Source organism: Saccostrea cucullata, unplaced genomic scaffold, assembly GCF_032062105.1.
Source record: "Saccostrea cucullata isolate Sc308-1 unplaced genomic scaffold, CSIRO_AGI_Scuc_v1 ctg10065, whole genome shotgun sequence".
NCBI lineage: Eukaryota > Metazoa > Mollusca > Bivalvia > Ostreida > Ostreidae > Saccostrea > Saccostrea cuccullata.
The window spans coordinates 16517-24102 of record NW_026924269.1 but is presented as its reverse complement, the minus strand read 5'-3'; the positions used below and the strand labels follow the sequence as shown (position 1 = coordinate 24102).

At 34.1% G+C, this 7586-nt stretch overlaps 1 long non-coding RNA gene across 1 annotated transcript; it reads left to right on the top strand.

Moving 5' to 3' along the window:
* The first annotated feature begins 3359 nt into the window (after nucleotides 1-3359).
* Nucleotides 3360-4056, top strand: LOC134266080 (uncharacterized). The gene is made up of 3 exons (XR_009991886.1): nucleotides 3360-3495; nucleotides 3670-3799; nucleotides 3947-4056. It is a non-coding gene; the product is annotated as an uncharacterized LOC134266080 (long non-coding RNA).
* Nucleotides 4057-7586: the final 3530 nt, after the last annotated feature.

The following is a 7586-nucleotide window of genomic DNA, read 5'->3' as shown; positions in this document are numbered from 1 at the left end:
AGGAGTATAGATAAACTATATAATAATGTTCGGTATTTCCATATGTTTCATTCTCGATGCATAAATTATAAAATGCAATAATGCAAGGAGATATAATGAACAGTTATCAAACGTAAGAGCTGAAACAATAGAAAGGACGACATGGATTGCCCGATTTTTAAAACATTAATTAGATTATGTGCTATGAAGGAGTAAGCATTGCTGTCTACTGTCACATCCGCCAGGTTTACCTTGTCATGATCGGACAACACAATTCTTTGATAATACATTAAATATATAGACTTTATTACATTTTTACCCGTGAAATACTGTAATTTATTCATTGAATAAAAATGATATCCTGTCACAGTGTGAAAGGATATCAAAACGATATCATGTCACAGTGTGACGAATATCAGAAGTGTGGGAAAACCCTTGATTTCCCTTCCCATAACGAAGATTGTTGCAAAAAAATCTTTTGACCAAATATAAGATAGATGGAAATAAATAAACCATTCTGACAACGAATAAAACTGTCAAAATTACCAGAAATATGTTGCTAAATCCATGTTTACAGTGTTTTCACCTCACATAGCTATGACGTCTCAACCGCTCAACTATGACGTCATGTAGCCTATAACTGTATTACAAAAAGACAGAGGCAAAGGAAAAATCAAAGTTTTTTTTTTTTTTTTTAAATGTAATAAACAGAAAATTCAATGTTTTGTAGTTGAATATGGACTTTATTTCACTCGTGAGACAGGATTTTTGATATTTTCACTCGTGCTTCGCACTCGTGAAAATATCAAAAATCCTGTCCCACTCGTGAAATAAATTCCATATTAAACTACAAAACATTGAATATCCTCTATATATTAATCGCCAATCATGAAGTCCGGCTCATTTTGACAAAACAATATTTTATGATAAACAATGATATTTAAATATTTATTTTCCCTGAGCCTTGCAATCCTTAGAGGGATAATTATAAGTAAGTTGCAGCTGTTTAGTCCAAATCTTACTAGTCACTTTTTGGTGAAATGTATAGAGATAATGAACAATATTCAAGCTCAAAATGCTATTCAAAATGCTAAAATTAAAAAATATATATAATAGAAAATTCTTTGACCAATCGGTGTTTAAGGGAGCCGACTGGGGATTTATTGTGTGAAAACTATAACAGAGATACTCAAACCCATATATATAACATACATAGACTTTAGTTTACATGTTAAGTTTTGGGAAAATCTACCGTCCAGGCATTGTAAGGGGCCATCTTAAGATACAAGTACATTTAATATAAGATTATAAAGGAAGGTTACAATTTTTCGCACTTTAACGCAAATTATGCAAATACTACAATATTTTTTTTTATCAAAATTTATATATGATGAGTAAAACTATATTGTACATTAAATGAAAATTTTATGATGATTTTAATCGAGATTGTTAATATTCTTATTTCATCAACTTGTTTTTCAATACCTTACCTCGTTCTAGAAATTGTTTGTACGTAGAGCAACCTCTTGCATATCGAATAAATTGAGAGCTGTTACCTACACATGCAGTTGGAAAAAGCAAATTGTTCCATAAAATAGGGAAATTGACGATGGAAAAGTAAAAGTCATCATGTTAAGCTCTGTTGTCAGATCACCATTAACGTTTTCTTCTCTATAAGAATCGTCTTAATCATCGTTCATATGTACTATAAAATATTATTCGATTTTTTAATGTAATAAATGGTTTCAAATATTCTTACTTGAAAGATTTGTTATCTTAAAAAAAGGTTATTTTTTTACTATTAATCTATAACAGATAAAAAACATCTATTGCATGTACGTCACCTTGTATCATAGACACTTTCTTAATAATATCAGTTAAAGATGATCTTCCTGTACATACTGGATGTGGTTTTTCTCGGAACTTTTCTACGTCTTTCAGGATAACCTGTTATATTCACCACAGGACATGACTAGTAGGTTCAACACCGGCTTACCGTTATATAAATAAAACTAATTATAAGTTGTACATGTAGTACTTATCGAGTTGCGCCAATTTAAAAAAAATGTACAAATCGAAATTCCTTATTCTTGTGTCGTTGGTGGCATTGCTGAAATCAGCTCCTATCATACCTCCGAGGAAAATCTATCACCTGTGAGTTTATTGTAGTTTAACTTCAAACATTTTTTTTTAATTTTTTCCGAATGCATAGAGTTTTGATATATTAATGCTTCATCAAGGTACACTAGCAATTTATATTATGATACTTTATTGGCATTTTCGTTCTATATCTTTCATATTTTAATTAATTGTTACCTAGATTGATTGATTGTATGGTGTTTAACGTCCCATTCGAGAATTTTTTACTCATACAGAGACGTCACCGTATGCCAGTTAATGGCTTCAAATTAAGACCTATACTCAGCACTCAGGTCCATTGAGCAGTGATGGTTCTTTATCCTGCCAACTCCTACCGTGACACAGGATCTACGTTTTTAAGGTCATATCCGAAAGACCCGTGACTTTCAAATCTAGTGCCGAACGCTTGGCGAAGGAACAGTCACTACCTATGTTTACGTCTTAGGTTTGACGCGGCGCCACAAACAAGAATCGAACCCTGGCCTCCCGATCACGAAGCGAACGCACTACCACTAGGCTACCGTAACCAATGTTATTTCGAAAAATTGTCAATGAAGCTCAGATCAGATGTATATAGTTTCATTCTTTGAACTTTAAAATGTTTAAATATTTAATTTTATATGCATATATATCTGTGTGGCTTTTTGATTATCAGAGACAAGCTGATTCGAGTTCATCCCGAAACAATGGATCAAGTCCTTGCTCTGGAGAGACTTCAAGATAATCTTCCTGCTGAGGACTGATTTTTCATCCTTCAATTTTTTTCATCCCACAACTCAGTACAATTAAAATATAGAGTCATTCTATACATTTCATAGCCATTTCCTGTCGTTAAAAATCTTTTACCATTGCTTGACTATTTTCAAATACAGTATAATGTAGGCTTCTAAAGATAAAATTCTGCATATCGTATCCTTGTCGTTTCCATTAAAATACACTGAAGCATATTGTGAGTTGTTGTTGTTGTTGTTTGGTTGTTTGGAGTTTTTTTTTATTTGTTTTTTTTAGGGGGGGGGGGGGTTGTTGTTCTTGTTGGGTTTTTTTTTATTTATTTATTTATTTTTTTTTTTTTTTTGAAAATGGTCGAATATAATGTTTATAATGATTAAGCAATTGTTCTTCAACTAAAAAAAACATTTTTCTAACTCTCTCTCTTTTTAAAGAAAATGCAAATACTAGTTATTGGGAGAATGAAAACGAAGTGCAATCTATGAAGTAAACTTTGCAACTCTTGTTTTTAAAGATTGACTTTTGGAAGAGGCCAAATATCAATGCTGATGTAGATATTGATGTACCTATCAAAGTGTATGATGACGTCACTCAACAATTGTCACGTGTTGACCTTAAGCCTACTTTATTAGTTCATGATATACAAAGGTAATAGGCATTGTAATATTTTTATTCGTAGTATGAATCATATACATGTATATACCTTTGTATTTAACAACTTTCTCGATTCAGGAAATTTTAAGCAATCTTATGTCTATTCATAATTGTAAAAGAATCGAATTATACGTATTTTTTAAATTGTAAAGTACCTCTAATTTTTAGTGTTATGGACCAAGAGGAAGCTTCCATGGAGATCCCTGATTACGTCATTGATTCAACAGGTGCGATGGCATCTCCAGCACTCAAACTAAGGAATACGGATATTGTCGGAAAATTTGCACGACATGCCGAGGTCAAACACACATCTATTGCTTGGAAATTGTCAATTTCTTTCCTTAAAACTCAGTCATTTATAGATGTTGCATTATTTTACATGTCACTTAGATCAATCTATAATATGTTAATCGCAATTTAAACATATTTTTGTAATAATATGTAGATTGACAGTTGGCTCTTAAGGATGGCATCAAAATACTCTGCAATTGCAAAAATAGAGTCTATCGGCATAACATATGAAGGCAGAGATATGAAAGTTATCAAGGTACAATGCTTATATATAAAGGATATTACATGTAATATAACATAATGATCTTCATAAGAAAGTTATTAATTGATTGATTGATTGACTGATTGATTGATTGAATAGTGTATCTTGTTTTACTCCCCCTTTGAAAGAGTTTTATTTAGAGAGAGAGAGACATCAACCCGAAGGGTTTTAATTGAAATTTGCCATTGTTCCATGGCAAGGAGATAACACAGGATCTTTGACGTTGTGAAAACGTTGTAAAAATACTGAAAACTGTGTAGCTTTCATTTCAATGTGCCGAGAGCTTGGCGAAGGGAGAGTTGCTACCTAATTTTTATCGCCTCAGGTTTGACTTTCCCGCTAAACAAGAGAAGAAAGTAGCTTAAAGAGTACATTCAATGACACCAAACGTTATTTAATGCTTAGTTGCAAAAGGCTAAATTTAAGGAAAATTGTTTCAATCAAACTGAAACTTACTTTGATAAACTTGCGGCACAGTGGTTAGATTGTGTGCTCTAGATACGTGAAGTTAATGAAGAGCTGATTCTTACCTCGTGGGATCAAATCCACTGCAAGACGTTGAGATCGGTCCTTCAGATGGGACTTTATAAACTGAGGTCAAGTGTCACAGTAGGTGTTAGCACGAAAAAGGTCCCTCACTGCTCATTGTCTTGCATTGAGAATGCTAAAATTTTATTTGAAAAAAAAAAACAGGAACATATTATTTACCTTTTGTTTTTGAAACCATTCCTTTTTGAGAGAGAGAAAGTTACATAAACTACCAGTAAGTGTGATGCATCTTACGTAGCGTTTTTTTCTGTAGTTACTGTAATTAACAAAAATAATGATACTTCAAAACCCTTTTTCGAATGTCAAGCATAGAAACCGATAAAAAAAATATTTGAAATATTAATTTCTGCAATTTCAATAGTAAAAGTTAGACTAATGTTCAGAAAAGTATTTTTTTCTAATTGGATCACGTCTAGAGATATATTATTTCCTAAAGTTATTACTTTGATCTATGATCAAGTTGAAGTTATCACGGTTATGCCTAGGTTACATTTACCGTCCGGTGGCCGTAGACCGGTGGAAATCGGTGGTAATCCGCGGTGTTAGCGATGCCACAACATCAGTCCGTATCGGCCTAGTAGGCCATAAGCATCAGTCACATAATCCAGCGATGGGGTTTACGATGGGAAACCGATACGTTTTTTGATAATGCCTAGGTCACATTTCCCGGACGGTGGCCGTAGACCGGTGGTAATCGCTGGTAATCCGTGGTGTGAGCGATACCCCAACATCGGTCCCCATCGGCCTAGTGGTCTTTAAAGTATCAGTAACATTATCCAGCGATGGAGTAAACGATGGGCAACCATTGCGTTTTTTGATAAAAATGGCATTGTTGCCTGTCGGACTTACAAAGGCCCAGCGATGCATTACTTATCATTAAACGATGTTCCAGGGTAATCGGCAAATGAATATTATATCGCTCATACATTGGTGAACATCGTTTGTACGTCGGTCGACTATGAGCCAATGTTTGGTCGAACATTTACCAATGATCGACCAATGTCTGTTGCCCAGCACTCAACTCTCCGATGATCTTACATTCAACGGACACTAAACGATGCTCGGCCATACATCGGCCGTTCCTTGAAAGATGTGTAAATGATGGGTTGCTGATAAGGAGCGATGTGGGACATCGGTGGAGACATCGCTAATTTTTAACTATGAATTATCTTCTACCGATGACCCCACCGATTCGCAAAATGGCCTCAGTCACCGTCCGATTACTAGTGGAGTCCGGTCGGCAACCTCGCCATTTTCATAAAAAAACGCATTGGTTTCTCATCGTATACCCCATCTCTGGATAATATGACTGATACTTAAAATGGCGTAATTTCCAGTCGTACTTACGAAGGCCCAGCGATGCATTGCTAATCATAAAACGATGTTACCTGGTAATTGGCCTTTGTATATTACATGGCTCATATATTGATAAACATCATTCCTGCATCGGTCGACTACGGGCCAATGTTTGGTCGATCATCGAGCGATGATCGGCCGATGTCTGTTGCCCACCATTCACCCCCCCCCCCCCCGATGACCTCAGATTCAACGGACAATAGACGACATTCGGCCATAGATCGGCCAATCCTAGATAGATGTGTTAATGATGGATTGCCGATGAGGAGCGATGTGAGGCATCGTTGGAGACATCGCTTATTTTTAACTACGAATTATTTCCTAACGATGGCCCCATCGATTCGCAAAATGGCCTCAGTCACCGTCCGATTACTAGTGGTGTCAGGTACACCGGCCGGCAACCACGCCATTTTCATCAAAAAACGCATCGGTTTCTCATCGTATATCCCATCGCTGGATAATGTGACTGATCCTTAGATAGTTATCAATAAGTGTGATTGATAAGTTACATTAACCATTATAATGTCATTTTCTAAAAAAAAAAAATCCACACTCGAAGCTTTTGTTTCAGACACTGTGGTAGTTTTTATTTCAAACTAACTGGATATCAAGTTGATATATGAAAGGAAATAAATTTTAATTAATAGAGCTTCGACATAAAACCATCTAAATATCGAGTTTAAGACTTTCTTCTCATGTAATTTTTTTTAAAATCCTGCTTCATATGAATACAAAACTATGTCTGCTAACAAGACAGTTGGTATTCATGGAAATTATACGTTTGATAGTTGATTTAATGTATACTTAGGTTTTCTCTTTGAAATATTTATTATATTGATAAATTGATAAAATGTGTAGCATTTTAAGATGAAAATGATTTATTTAAGGATAACGAAATTCCCTGAATAAAATGTTTTGTTTATTAGTTTATAAAAGATTTTATAAATACCTTCACATTTTGTGCCAACTTTTCTGTAATTTGCACAACATCTAAGTGCAAGTGGTTCTCTAGGAAAAAGAAAAATGTAACTTATAAATTTCGTTAATATGAGCAAAAAGAACATTTTTATAGCAAGGAGTTAATCTTCATTAAATTTCTTTTAAATGGCTTTTAAACAATCAAAACTTATCTTATTTTTATGTTTTTGTAGCAATCGTCACCTTCCGGAAGGAACTTTTTAACTTGGAACTACACAAATACTGTATGTGTACTTTGAAAACTGAGCTTCATATTCTAGCGGTTTTGGTGCAGACAACAATGCGCTAATTCATGAATACACAACACTCAATACCCAGTGATTGCGCTAAATTTTATGAACGCCAATTTATGAACATGTACAACAAAGAACAAAGATCACATTGGTCCATTTTTGGCCCTGTGAATTTCTGAAAAATAAGAACTACTCAGTATAAATTGAAAATATGTTATATTTCACTTAGAGCCTTGGTGACTTCATATCAAATAAAAATGACGTAATTTTTTTCTCTTGTCTATGTATTATGACGTCATGAATTTCGTCATTTTCCTCAAATCTTGAAAATTTTGTTAAAAATGACCAAAAATTTAAGCTGTTTTTTAATATTTTGCATAGCCCCCAACCTCTGATCTAAAATGTTGAGTTATATA